Here is a 13,245-nt window from a genome sequence, read left to right as displayed (position 1 = left end):
TCCTTGGAAGGTTATGATGCAGATGTCCTGTTTGGGGCTGAGCACTCACAGCCGCTTATGCTAAGCGCGACTGTTTCCGGCCAAATCTTTTATTGGTTAAAATATATAATGCATTTCGTATGCTTTAAAAATCAGCAATTCAGTAAATATAATTCTCGGAAGAACAAAAGATAGCTATCAGTTGGATGATTTTATCTTACAGAAAGCTTTTGGATTTTCCACCAAAGATAACACAGAGCAGTAACCAGATGATAGACATCACAATACGATGGTATGACATGTAAACGTGTGAAATATAGTCATGTGTGTATGCTCTGTGACTCTTCCTGAGGAGGCTGGGACACATCTATCTGTTCACACCAGATAAGGCACTGATGGCAGAGCAAGGGAGCAATTCTACCCACGTCTAGTTTAGAGAACCACTGAGTTTGCTAGGGTTACTTATATGGGAGGAAGGCTGCTTTCATGAGCATGAGTTACTCAAAGGCAGCTACATCACGGAAAAGCCCACCTCAGGATGGGTGACAGCTCATGAACACTATACCCTGAACCTCTTTGGATGACACTGAGGCAGCTTGGCTAGTCAGAAAGCCTCTTTCTTCAGCAATTGTTAATGATTATGTAACCATAGACAGAGGCCTTGTGAATCTTGTAAATTTCAGGAGCTATGAAAAACTTGTGTTCATTTATTTCCTGAGTCTTAATGATCTTCCCTCCCTCAGAGAACATTTCAGTTCATATGAAATAGATATGCAACACTACAGAAAAATAAAGATACTTCTTGTCTTTTTATGGTAAACAAACTGAAGAAAACTAAAATGTGAAGAGGTCATAACAGTCCAGGAAAGACCATGTCCTAAAATCTGTCCCTGGCTGTACGGGAGCCCGGACTGACGTCACCACACAAGCCTGTGTTATGGTTTGGGTGTTTCAGCTGCCAAAGGCTCTTTACAGGAAGGCTTGGTTAACAGCTGACAGCACTATGGTGCTCTTAGAGAGTAGAGAAATATTTAGGAAGAGGGTCTCCCAGAAGAACGCAGGATAGTGGCATCATGCTCTCAAAGAAGACGTTGGGACCCAGAGCCTCTGCTTCTTTGTCTCCTTTCGCCTTTTCCTCCTCTTTCCCTCTTTCTCCCCCGTCTCTCTGGCTCTGTCTCTGCCTCCCTCTCGGCACCACCAGGTGAACGGCCTTTTCTGCTAGATATTCCGTGCCATGAAGTTCTCGCCACAGATCCAAAGGCAGCAAAGTAAGCAGCCAGGGATTGATACTTCTAATACCATGAGACAAAATAAATACTCACTCCTGTAAAGTTAATTTTCTTAGGTATTTTATTGTGGTGACAGAAAGTCAACCAAAGCAACAAGGAGACCTGGATGTGATAATAGCAGAGCCTCATAGCACTGACCTGGTTCTCTCCAATAGTTTATTAGCACGTGATCTCTTGAAGGTATAGGAAAGAAGTTAAAAGTCATCATCTTGAGTTAAAGCTGAAGATAATTCTCATAGGTACACTTCAGAAATACTGGTGTAGATACCAGGCAATGATGTGGGACTTGGAAGACTGTGATTAAGCCTATTCTGGAAACTGAGGTGAGAGGGACATGGAATGGAGAGTGGCATATCAATACTGGACTCTTTTAGTAGACCTTTATAGTATTTGGGTAGGAGCTTGTATATTAACTATTAGTCTAGGTCATCCTAGACTAATACACAAAACCACTAGGGTGTGCTCTAGAGAATCCTGAATTAATGATCACACAAACTTTTCTCCCTCCCTTCTTCCCTCCCTCCCTCCCTCACCACAATATATCCACATTTATATATATATATATATATATATACATATATATATATATATATAATACATATATATATCATATGTATATCTATATAGATTATATATGATAGATACAAATGATATACTCTGAGAGAGAGAGACAGAGAGAGGAAGTGACTCATGCTATCTTTTAGCTTTAGAATGGGAATAGAATTTCCTTTGTTAGGGGATATCAGTCTATTTTCCCTTAAGGCCTTCAACTGATTGCATGTCTACCCATTCTATGAAAGATAATCTGCTTTACTCAAAGTGTATGATCCAAATGCTAATCTTAGGTTAACAATGCCATCACAGCAACATCTTAGCTGGTGTCTGGCCAAATCACTGGGTTCTGAGGCCCAAGGCAAGTAGACTCACAAAATTAAAATCATTGGGATTGGAGAGATGGCTCAGCAGTTAAGATCACTTGCTATTCTTCCAGAGGTCATGAGTTCAGTTCCTAGCACCCAAGCTGGGTAGTCCACAGAATGGGAGAGAATCTTTGTCAGCTATACATCTGACAGATGATTAATATCCAGAGTGTATAAAGAAGTGAAAACCAAAGAGTTAAGAAAACAAAAACATAATTAAAACTGGGCTATGGATCTGAAAAAAGAATTCCAAGTAGAAGATATAAAAAGGCTGAGAAATAATGTAAAGTGCTTATCATCCTTATCAACCAGGGAAATGAAAATTAAAATAACTCTGAGTTTTCACCTTACCCCAGTCAGAATGGCTAAGACCAACAAAATAACTGACAACAAATCCTGGTGAGAATGTGGAGAAAGACACACCCTTATTTACTGTTGGTGGGATTGCAAGCTGGTTCAGCACTCAGGAAATCAGTGTGGGAAATTCACAAAAAATTAAATATGAATTTATCACATGACCCGGATATACCATTTCTTGGCATTTGCACAAGAAACTGATGTCTTGCCCCACAGATATGTGCTAAGTCATGCTCATAACCATTGTATTCGAAATAGCTAGAAAGTGGAAACACCCTAAATATTCTTCATCTGACAAATGGGCAATGAAAATGAGGATCATAGCTTCAGTGAGTCCATGAGCGAAACAGCTGCGGCCCACGTCCCATTCAGGAAACAACATTTTGCAGTGCTCACAGCCATCCTCTGGTTCCTACATTCTTCCTGGACCCTCTTTTGTGATGTTCCTTGAGACCTGAGGATGTTAATATAGATGTTCCATTTGGGGAACAGCACCCGACATGACTGATTCTCAGCACTTTCACCAATTCTGAGTCTCTACATTAACATATACTGCATTAAGAGGCTTCCCTGGCCAAGGTCAAGAACAGCATTAACTTGTGGATGCCAATATAAATATTTAGAAGAGAGATTGATGAAGCTATAGTTACCTGCGTAAGATGAAGCAATAAGATCAGTTAACATTTTGGAAGGCAGTATTAACTGACCCCGTGAAGGAGATGGTGGGGGCGGGGGCAAGTGTGATAGTGGGAAGGAAACCTTTCGGGAGTCTAGGGAGAGTGGAATTTCAGGGTGTATGTGATCAAAACCCATTGTATACATTTTGAAACTGTCAAACAATAAATAAAAGATATTATTAATATAAAAAATGTGGATCGTATATAGATAGTGGAGCATTATTCAGCTATAAAGAAAGAGGAAATCATGTAGTTTGCCAGTTAATGGGTAGAACTAGAAAGTATATTGACTGAGGTAATACAGACCCCGAAAAACAAACTCCACATCTTTGCTCTCATCTGTGGTTCCTAGCTCCAAATATTTGGATGTTAGTATCTACCCTGGAGTAACTGCAAAAACCAGGAAAGTAAAAAGGGACTGTGGATTAGGGGGAGAAGTGTTGAGAAGAGAATAATAGGATTCAGGTGATACAAAGTGAAAACTGAGAAAAATCAGTGAGGGGAGAGGGATGTCAACACAGAGTTTGTTGGAGGGAGGAGGGATATATAGCATTAAAGGTGCTTGAAAAAGCCATAGGGAATTATATTATTTTATATTTAGCTCAAATTACATATAATACGCACACACGCACACACGCACACACACACACACACACACACACACACACACACACACACACACACACATGTGTAGATACTTTAAATGAAGTTATACCACTTGGGGTGATGGTACCAAAAGCTGAGACTAGCTAAGAAACTCCTAGTAATAGTTATGAGAAGCCTTTCTGCTTGGTGGTCAGTGGAGTCCAAGAAACTCTCCCAAACAATATAAGCTATTGTGGTTGCCATTGGTTGCTCCACAGAACTTGGAGATAAGTTCCTGTTGCTAAAGATGTCATGCACTTTAGACACAGGACTTGGAGGAATTGAGTTGGATTTGATTCAAAAGCCTCCTCCTTGAGACTAACTCTCATTACCAGAAGGTTCTATGCATGTTGTCAATGGAGGAAAACATAATAGTCCTACCCATCTATCCAGCCTGTGAACCACAGAGTAGATATAAATGTCTAATTGGATTTACAGCCTGCTCAGTAGGGGTGGGGGTCATGCCTGGTAGTGGAAATCCAGCCAACCACCTGTGGCTAGTGAGGTTATACATCTCAGAGGAGAATCTGCTAATACAAATCTATCAGTAGGAGTCTTAATTGCTAAATACTTATCCTATACCATCAGATAAGTGTGTTGCGTTCACCTCTCTTAGACTGCCTTCTTTAGCAGCAGACAGAGACCATGGCAGAAAGCCATGACTAGTCAAAATGCAACAGATGGCTGACTGTGGGGTGCCCTACTCCAGCTGGTACATTTGCAATACAATCCCTACATCTAGGGCTTATGGAAGAAGAGATGGAAAGATCACAAAAGCAAGGTGACCAGTACATCTGTGACTAAGATCATGTCTTGTAGATGTGATAGGAAAGCTGTACTCATGAAATCTCAACAATATGGCTGCTAAAACAAGATAACAGTCTCCCAATAATGATAACACCAGTCAACATGCCAACATAGATGGAGAAAATCACATGGGATCCTATCCCTAAATGAAAAGCTACAGATGATTAAAGACTAGAAAGAGAGAGAATTAGTCTTCCTTGAGCATGAGCCTCTTAATTATTATTTGGCTCCAAGTGGTCAGTCCTAAAAAAATATACAAGCAAGCAATGTTAAGTAGACTCAGAATATATACAAGGACTAAGTGGCCATGAACTTGAAATGAAGTGGAGTGGAGAAGTTATGTGGGAAGGGTTGGGGGGAGGATGGATGGGTGAATGATGTGATTACATTTTGATTGGATAAAAAAAAACCTTAAAATTTAGCCTAAATATGGCTGTATTCTTATACAGTGTATGGAGTTTTAACTAATGGCCAATAAAATGACATCTGTGTATCAACTTTAAAAATTTTTATTAATACTATTTTTGAAACATTTTTGAAACAAGCATCATAGTTACAAGTACTTAAAAAACTGAATGCTAATTATTTTTACTCTAAGAGATGACATAAATTATACCTTTAACAGTGTTAAGCAATGTAATAAATTATATGCCTCATGGGATTTAATCAAAAGCACCCTTATTTTTATCGCCCATTATACAAGCAAAACGTCTTAGTGGGCAATCCTTCCCTGGGGCCAGCATGGAATGTTGGTGGTTCTCACAACTTCTTGTTGACCCTTGAACTGTAGCAAGTCTGTAATTGCTTCAAGTCTTAAACAGTCTGTTCAGTAATTAAGTGTATTTGGAGACAGATGTTAATTCTCAATGACTGTTCCAAAAGTGGTGTAGATTCAACACTATTAACATTGACTAGAAGCTTATTAGAAATATAGTCTCAGGGACAGCTCTTACACCTGCCTCAGGTGTTGATGGGGGAGGTAGGGCATTTCTCCCCTCCCTGCCCCCTTACCCCCTTGTCCTCTCCTGCCCATGATACTGCATAAGAGCTGAGTAATGGGGACAGCTCTCCCATAATGTCCTCCCCACTCCCACTGCCAAATCAATGCCTGAGGCAGGTATAAGAGGTGGCCCTGAGGCCAGAGCAGGAGAGCTGCCCCAGCTTGCCACCAGTTGCAACACTTGGGAAAGCAGGTCCTGCACCTCACATGGGCAGCACAGTTGAGCCAATCCCATTGGCGGAGGTGTGGATGAGCCAGCCCCAAAGTTGTGAGCATGGGAGAGCTGTCCCCATTAATCAGCTGTCATTTGCCAGCATGGGTTGGGGAAAGATGCCCACCCTGCTCATCAATGCCTGAGGCAGGTGAGTGAACTGTCCTGAGGTCATGAGGGCAGGAGAGCTCTCCCTGCCCTTCATCAGCTGCAGCACTTGGAGAGTGGCTCCTACCCCTCACCTGTGCAACACAGTAGAGCTGACCCTGAAGGCATAGGTGTGGGAGATCCCACCCAAGGACATGAAAGCAGGAGAACTGGCCCTGCCCCCACTCATCGCTGTAAGGGGTGATCTCGCCAAAGCAATGCAGGAGAGCTCACCCTGGTGGTGAGGATAAGGAAGAGCTGGTGGGCTGACCAACCCTGCAACTACCCGGCTCAGAAGCAGGGTTATGGGTTGGCCCACCCCAACATCCACCCCATCTGTGATCTGCTGGAGCATGTAAAGGGACCGATCCTGCAGACTCAAAGCTGAAGAATCTCCACGACACGAGGGAACAGCAGGATAACCAAGAGTTCCAGTGAGGGCCCAGCATTGATGGTGTAGCAGAAACTAGAGGCCTCGAACCAGACCAACGACTCTTTGCAATGAACATTTGCAAGTAAAGACATATGAATAAAAGCATTTACTGTGTGACTCACTGTGTCACACTACAGCTTCCACAACGAGACTGATTTTTCCTTTTTTTCTCTTAAATTTTATTTTATTTTACTTTTCGGGGGGGGGGGCAGGTTGTAAGGGCAGAGGGTGGATATGAGGGGGAAATAAATGGGATGGAGATGCATGATGTGAAAGACACAAAGAATACATAAAAAGAAAGTTTAAAAAAAAGAAATACAATCTCTTAGACCTTGGAACACTCTGCCCTAAATGGGATGTCTCCAACAAATCGCTTCCCTTAGAGCTCAGGGACCCCAAAGAAGAGAACATGCAAAGAGTGTAAGAGCCAGATGGGATGGAGAAAACACACACACACACACACACACACACACACACACACACACACACACACACACACAACATGAGCAAAACATGTGAACTCACAGAGACTGCATGGGTCTCACCAGGTCCTCTGGGTATGTATATTAGTGCTTCCAGTGAATATTTTATGGGATTCCTGAGCATGCAAACGAGTGAGTCTCTGAGTCTTGTGTTTTCTTTTGGGCTCTTTTCCTTCCATTGGTTTGTCTTGTCCAGCTTTGATGTAATTTTTTTGTTTTATCTTATTATTATCTCTCAGAAACCTGTTCTTTCCCAATGATAGACAGAAAGGCAGTGGATTGGGAGAGAAAGGAAGATGGTGAGGAACTGGGAGAAGTAGAGGGAGAGGAAAACATAATCAGCATATATTATATGAGAAAAGAATATATTTTCAATTAAATAAAAGGGAAAAAAGAAGAAACAAAATCTCCTGATCCACACTAGACCTGGAGTTTAACATGATTCTGCCATGGATGTGTCTGCTCCTCGTTCTGAGAAGCTGACCCTGACAACAAGCATGACCACAGAACATCCTCCTCTCCTCCCAGCTGGAAAAGATCCCCAATAGCCACAGTTCTGAAGAACAAAGTTGAGGTTGAACTCATTTCAAGACAGTATAAAGCTGTAACACAGAACTGTGTGACACCGCCAAACTGATGGACCGCTGGAGCAGCAGAGCAGTCTGGAGGATCAAAACCAGAAGCACAACTAAAGCTGGCTGGCCTATGAGAAGGAGCAGGGACACTCTGCTGGAACTCTGTGCTCTGCTTACTCTCTCCCAGACGCCTAAAACTGCTCCAGAATAAAGACAAAAAACATCAAGAGGGGAGGAGACAGATTTCCTTGACCTGGATTTCAAATAGGTCTCAGCTTTTTTTTTCCCCTTAGGTGTTCTTGAATAGTATTTTATTTTGACTTTACTGTTTTATTCCTTTTGGAACTTGAAAGTATTGAGTGTGTCAATATCTTTCCCCTCCCCTTTGCACAAACACTGGGTCTTCAAGTCTGTGTTAATCTGTTTGTCATAGTGTTAACTGTAATGTCATAGTGACTTGGAAAAATTGCCATTTTCCTAAAGCATTCATATCCACACCTTTAATGGCCAACAAAGCCTTTCCCCATGAGACACAAATGAGATCAAACCGGAATCTGAGCCATGGTGCTTTGGTGGGGCATAAACAAGGGCATAGTGCCTATAAAGGCCAGTCCTGTAGGAAGTCTGTGCTCAGGAGCCTCCCTCAGGATAGCTTGCTGTAAACTTAAAGGGAGAAAACCTAACCCATCATTTGGGCAGCAGTTCAGTAAAGGCTTGTCTACATACTTACTGAGGAGTCTAGGCTTTTCCCTATTGCTTCTATATCTATCACATTTTTTTTCTGAGACATTTTGAGGAGCAGAAGGGAACAAAAGAAAGGAAGAAATTCAACATTTGAGGCTGCTCTTGGGACATCCTGCCTCAATACTCCTGCCTTTGTGGAATCTAGTTCTTTCTCCATGCTTCCCCTTGGGCTAATAGTGACTCCATGCCTAGTTTGACTGTCTTGGTCATAGATAACTACTGCTATCCTGGTTTCATGATTGACAGCATCTCATTTCACTCTAAAATGTGTCCTGATTTTGACAATAATTATAGTTACCTTAATACTGCTGTGTCTTGCTCTGAGGTCACCATATCTACTAACCATTAATAAGGGAGCAGGCTAAGTACAAGCTTGTACAAACTCCAGTTTTCCTGACTTCAGCAGCTTGAGGTCCAGGTCTGCTCCCATGGACCCTTATTCCTCTTTCACTGTTGCTAAGAGCCCAGCTTCACTTCTTGCCTTGGGACTGTACTGTCCTACCTCTTCCACAGATGACATATTCCTTCTCTACCTAGAACGAGTAGAGATCAGTGGAATGTTCATCCCAGTCTCAGCAAGACTCAAGGGGCATAAGCACTTCTGAGAGCAGATTTCCAGGCCTACAGTGAATGAGCCTTAAAGATTCTTTAAACATTGTCATTTGCTCACACCATGATTCATTTCTTCAGCAAACATTTCCTGAGCATGTTGAATTGTGGAAACAGAGTAAATAACAGGAAGCCACAGTCCTTTTCCTCATAAGATCGCTTGTTAGCAGAGAAGAGGGAGTTTAGAACATGTCAGTTAGGATGGGTGCTGTGGGAATGCTGGTACTGAAGGGGTGTTATTAACGGAGAGCCCTGATTAGCTAGCTCTGGAAGTAAGGGCTGCCATTGACAGGCCAAAAATAATTTAAAGGCAGAGATAATGTCTTTTGTGATTTATTGTGGTTTTATTTAGATGATTTGTCCACAAATTTGGTTGTCACATGACATATGGTATTTAAAGCTTAATTTAGTGATAGAGTTGTCTAGGAATGTCATCAATCAGTCACCACAGCATCCATGGCTGACAGTGCAAAGACTTTCTCAGTCTGTTCCTCAAGCATCTTTGCCCACCAATGTCTAAACAGAGTCCCTTTGCTAAGGAATAGTGAGTACTCTGAGCTGACATTTATTAGAATAGGATTTTACAACTAGGTTCCAGATTCAAGCCACTGATTTATCTGTAAATACTGCATTGATAAGATCTTCCCATGACTATATGTAGCATCATTTTCCAGGCCACACAAAACTAATAGTTTATTTTTGGATAGGCTCTCACAGGTGGTCCTTCAGAATCCCATGCCAGCCTCCCTTGCTATCTCAAACTCCCTGGGATTTACTTTCTCTTTCATATGCTAGCTCTATCTTAACTCTGCTCTGATACCCTGGTGCCCACAGAGCAGCAGGTAAGGCTGTGGATTTGTCAGCAGGTCCATGAGGATACTGCCATCTGTTGGTGCCCACATAGAATTGTCACAGGATCAGCCTCCTGGCCTGAAGCTGCTTCTCCTGCCCACAGGCCCTAATGACTTGGTGTGGAGAGGCATCGCTTTGCTCATGGTGAAAGCAAGAGATGTAGGTGCAAGACTGAGCATCTGTTGGTGCCATCATGTTTTATCATTTCAACCAAGACTGTTTTGCTCACAAAAATGAAATTTTATCTCACTAAGACTATGACATCCTAGCAAACACCCAGCCACCAGGAAGATATCATTTTTCCTAATGGCAAGCCCTGAACCTTCTGTGAATGCCTTAGTTTCTCTTGAGTCCAGTCCTTACCCAATAAATGAGAGAGGGGTCAGGCATGTTGTTAGATGTGAGGTAATCAGAAAAGTGGCAGCTTTATAGTGGTGTCTCCTGATGGATAAAACAGCCCTACTTGGTTAATCACTGAACACTACGGTTAGGTTGTTTTCCTGTATCACAAACTGTGGTGCCAGGGGTCTTTCCTCTTTATCAGGGGTACATTCATAAATGACCCAGATTTTGTTAAACCATGGTTTACACAGTAGATTTAACCTTACTTGTGTACTTTTGAAGAGGACCACAGAAGAAACACCCTAAAAGGAAGATCTGGCCCTTCACAACTTGAGAGGGAAAAAGCACTACATTCTTCTGTTACTATGACACATGTGTCCATAAAAGTTTACAAAAATACCAAACCCCAAATCTCCCCCACTGACTACTTCTCAGGCTGTGTATTGCGAGAGTGGACTTTTTCATTCTACAATAAATCTGACATTTTGTAGTTTCCACATCTGCTATTGAATTATTTACTCAGCTTATCAAGAATCCCAGGACCCTCTGGTCTGATGACAGTAAGGACTGGAGAAGCCATGCCTTCTTGTTATTAGTGTGGAGGAAGCAGCATTTGTTTCCTTAATAGAGCTTCCCATTTCCCAACTTCCACAGTCAAATCTTCAACACCCTCTTCAACTCCTTGGATGCCGGCTTTGAGTTCAGGTTTGGCAGGCAGGCCTTCAGCTGATCCTGAGTGGATGCACAAATTGTCCTCTTTACAGCTTATGATAGGTACTTGTTATCGGCTAACATCTGTATTAGGCTTCAGAGAAGCTCAGTGATGGAAGAAATACCACTGAGCATCATTGTATATATGTCTTATTATGGGATGAAATTGCAGTGGGAGTGGATCTGGGAGGGCTTGGTCTAAAAGCAGGACAGGATATATGAAAAGCTTAAACGGTCTCTGAGGAGGTTGATAGTCCACAACGCACCACAAAAGCTGTCTAGCAATATCAAGCAGGGTGGGAGATCCTGACAATCTATCTCTTCACTATTTGGACAGTTGCAGTGAAAAAAGACTCAGGGAAGAGGACAGACTACAGAACTGTAGCATCATGGCTGATGATGCCCAAGAGAACAACAGTGGTGCTCTTAGCTCAAGGGTCAGCAGTCCTCAAGGAATGACAGCTGTCCTGGAACTTGCCTGTAGGTGCCTTCAGAGGTTGGCACCTTGGAAACAAGACCCCAAGCACCAGGGCAGAAGGATAAGTGAGAAAGTCGTGGCATACCATAAGCTAGTACTACCATACTACCATAACTAGTAACTTACACTTGTTATTAATTCAGTTAACCAGAAGCTAAAGAAAGCAAGAAAAACATGGGTCCTTAAATATAAATAAATAATCAACAACACATGAAAATGTCCTAAGGGCTGTATCAGGAAAGTTGGGTTACACAATAATTAACAACAATATTTATTGAGGTCTTACTCTGTACCTATAGTCAGTGCTTTGTAGTCATTTGTTCTCAAGACAACCCAAGGAAATAGATGATATGAACAACCACAGTTTTAAGTTTAAAAATGGAAGCTCAGAAAGATTAAGCAATTTCCCCCAGGACACACAAGAAGGAGGTATCATAATCTTAGTTCAGTTCTTGGTTCAATTACTATTACTGCTTTGTGTCAGAGTGCCTTCTAACCCAGTGGCTTAGATGATATGCCTTTATATTTTTTAATGCTGTTTTGTGAAGACTAGGTGGGTGGTTCTGGCTTGGGGTATTGTAAGCAAGTGCAGGCCGTTCTGGAGAGTGAGGATAAAGAACTCAAGACTGTTCTGTGCATGTAGACTTGGGCCTTCTCCATCTGGGATTCCACCATTAGCTGTTCTGGATTTCTCATAATACGTCAGTATCAGGCCATGTGACTTTTACCTAGAAACAGGGGGTTCACCTGACAAAATAAACACAATGCTATTAATAGCCTTGTGCTAGTAGTCACACAGTACCAGTTCCCCCATCACCTTGTTCCCCAGAAGTCTCAAGCCTGGTCATACTCCACTAAACTTGAAGTCCTAAGGAGTCATGCTCCACCTTGAAGTGAAGGCGACAGAACTCTGGAGGACCATGTGGGGTGAAATTCTTTGGCCTGATCGTCTTTGGAAGACAGAATTGACTATAAGCCTTTAGAATCAAAAGCCTAAACATGTTACTGTCAGGTTTCCCTGCTCCACTGAAGTGATATTGGGTTTCATCTATATAGCATTTTATAGTTTGATATCTTTTTTTATAAATATTTTTATTTTATAATTAATTTAATTTTACATATCAGCCACAGATTCCCCTGTCCCCCCCCAACCCACCCCCCATTCCCACCTCCTCCAAGGCAAGGACTTCCCTGGGGATTCAGCCCAGCCTGGTACATTCAGTTGAGGCAGTTCTAGTCCCCTCCTCCCTGCACCAAGGCTGAGCAAACTGTCTCAGCATAGGCCCTAGGTTCCAAAAAGCCAGCTCATGCACCAAGGACAGGTCCTGGTCACACTGCCTGGGGGCCTCCTAAATAGTTCAAGCTCATCAACTGTCTCACTTAACCATAGGACTTAGACCAGTTCCATGGGGGCTCCTCAGCTATTGGTTCACAGTTCATGTGTTTCCACTAGTTTGGCTATTTGTCCCTGTGCTTTTTCCAATCATGGTTATATAATCCCTCCTCTCTTGCTGGTTGGACTCCTGGAGCTCCACCTGTGGTTTGGCCGTGGATCTCTGCATCTGCTTCCACCAGTCACTGGATGCCATTGTTATATATTATTATTGTTGTTATTGTTATTAATTTCATAGTGCTAGACATTAAACCTAGGCTCATGTTAGACAAGTATTAGATAAGTGTTAAACCTAGGCTCATGTTAGACACGTTAGTAAGTGCTCTACAACTCTGATTTTCTTAGTTCTTAAATGAAACAATAAACTTGATAACTGTAAATCCAAAGGTCATTAATTCTCAGCTTAAAATATTCTTGTAATATTCACAAGTAAGGAGAAGTCATTTTAAAATTCATGTTTTCTACTATTGGGTTTGGATACTACTACCAAAGGCAAGACTAAGAATGCAAAGCTGTAAGTAGCTTGAGGAAGCTACTACTCAGCATGGTGTCATTAGGACCAGAGAGGAGGGTGATGGGAATGTTGAGTCAGGG

The sequence above is a fragment of the Peromyscus californicus genome, unplaced genomic scaffold (genome assembly GCF_007827085.1).
Source record: "Peromyscus californicus insignis strain IS unplaced genomic scaffold, ASM782708v3 Scaffold_14__1_contigs__length_90479793_seg_1, whole genome shotgun sequence".
In the NCBI taxonomy this organism is placed as follows: domain Eukaryota; kingdom Metazoa; phylum Chordata; class Mammalia; order Rodentia; family Cricetidae; genus Peromyscus; species Peromyscus californicus.
This window is presented reverse-complemented; position numbering follows the sequence as displayed.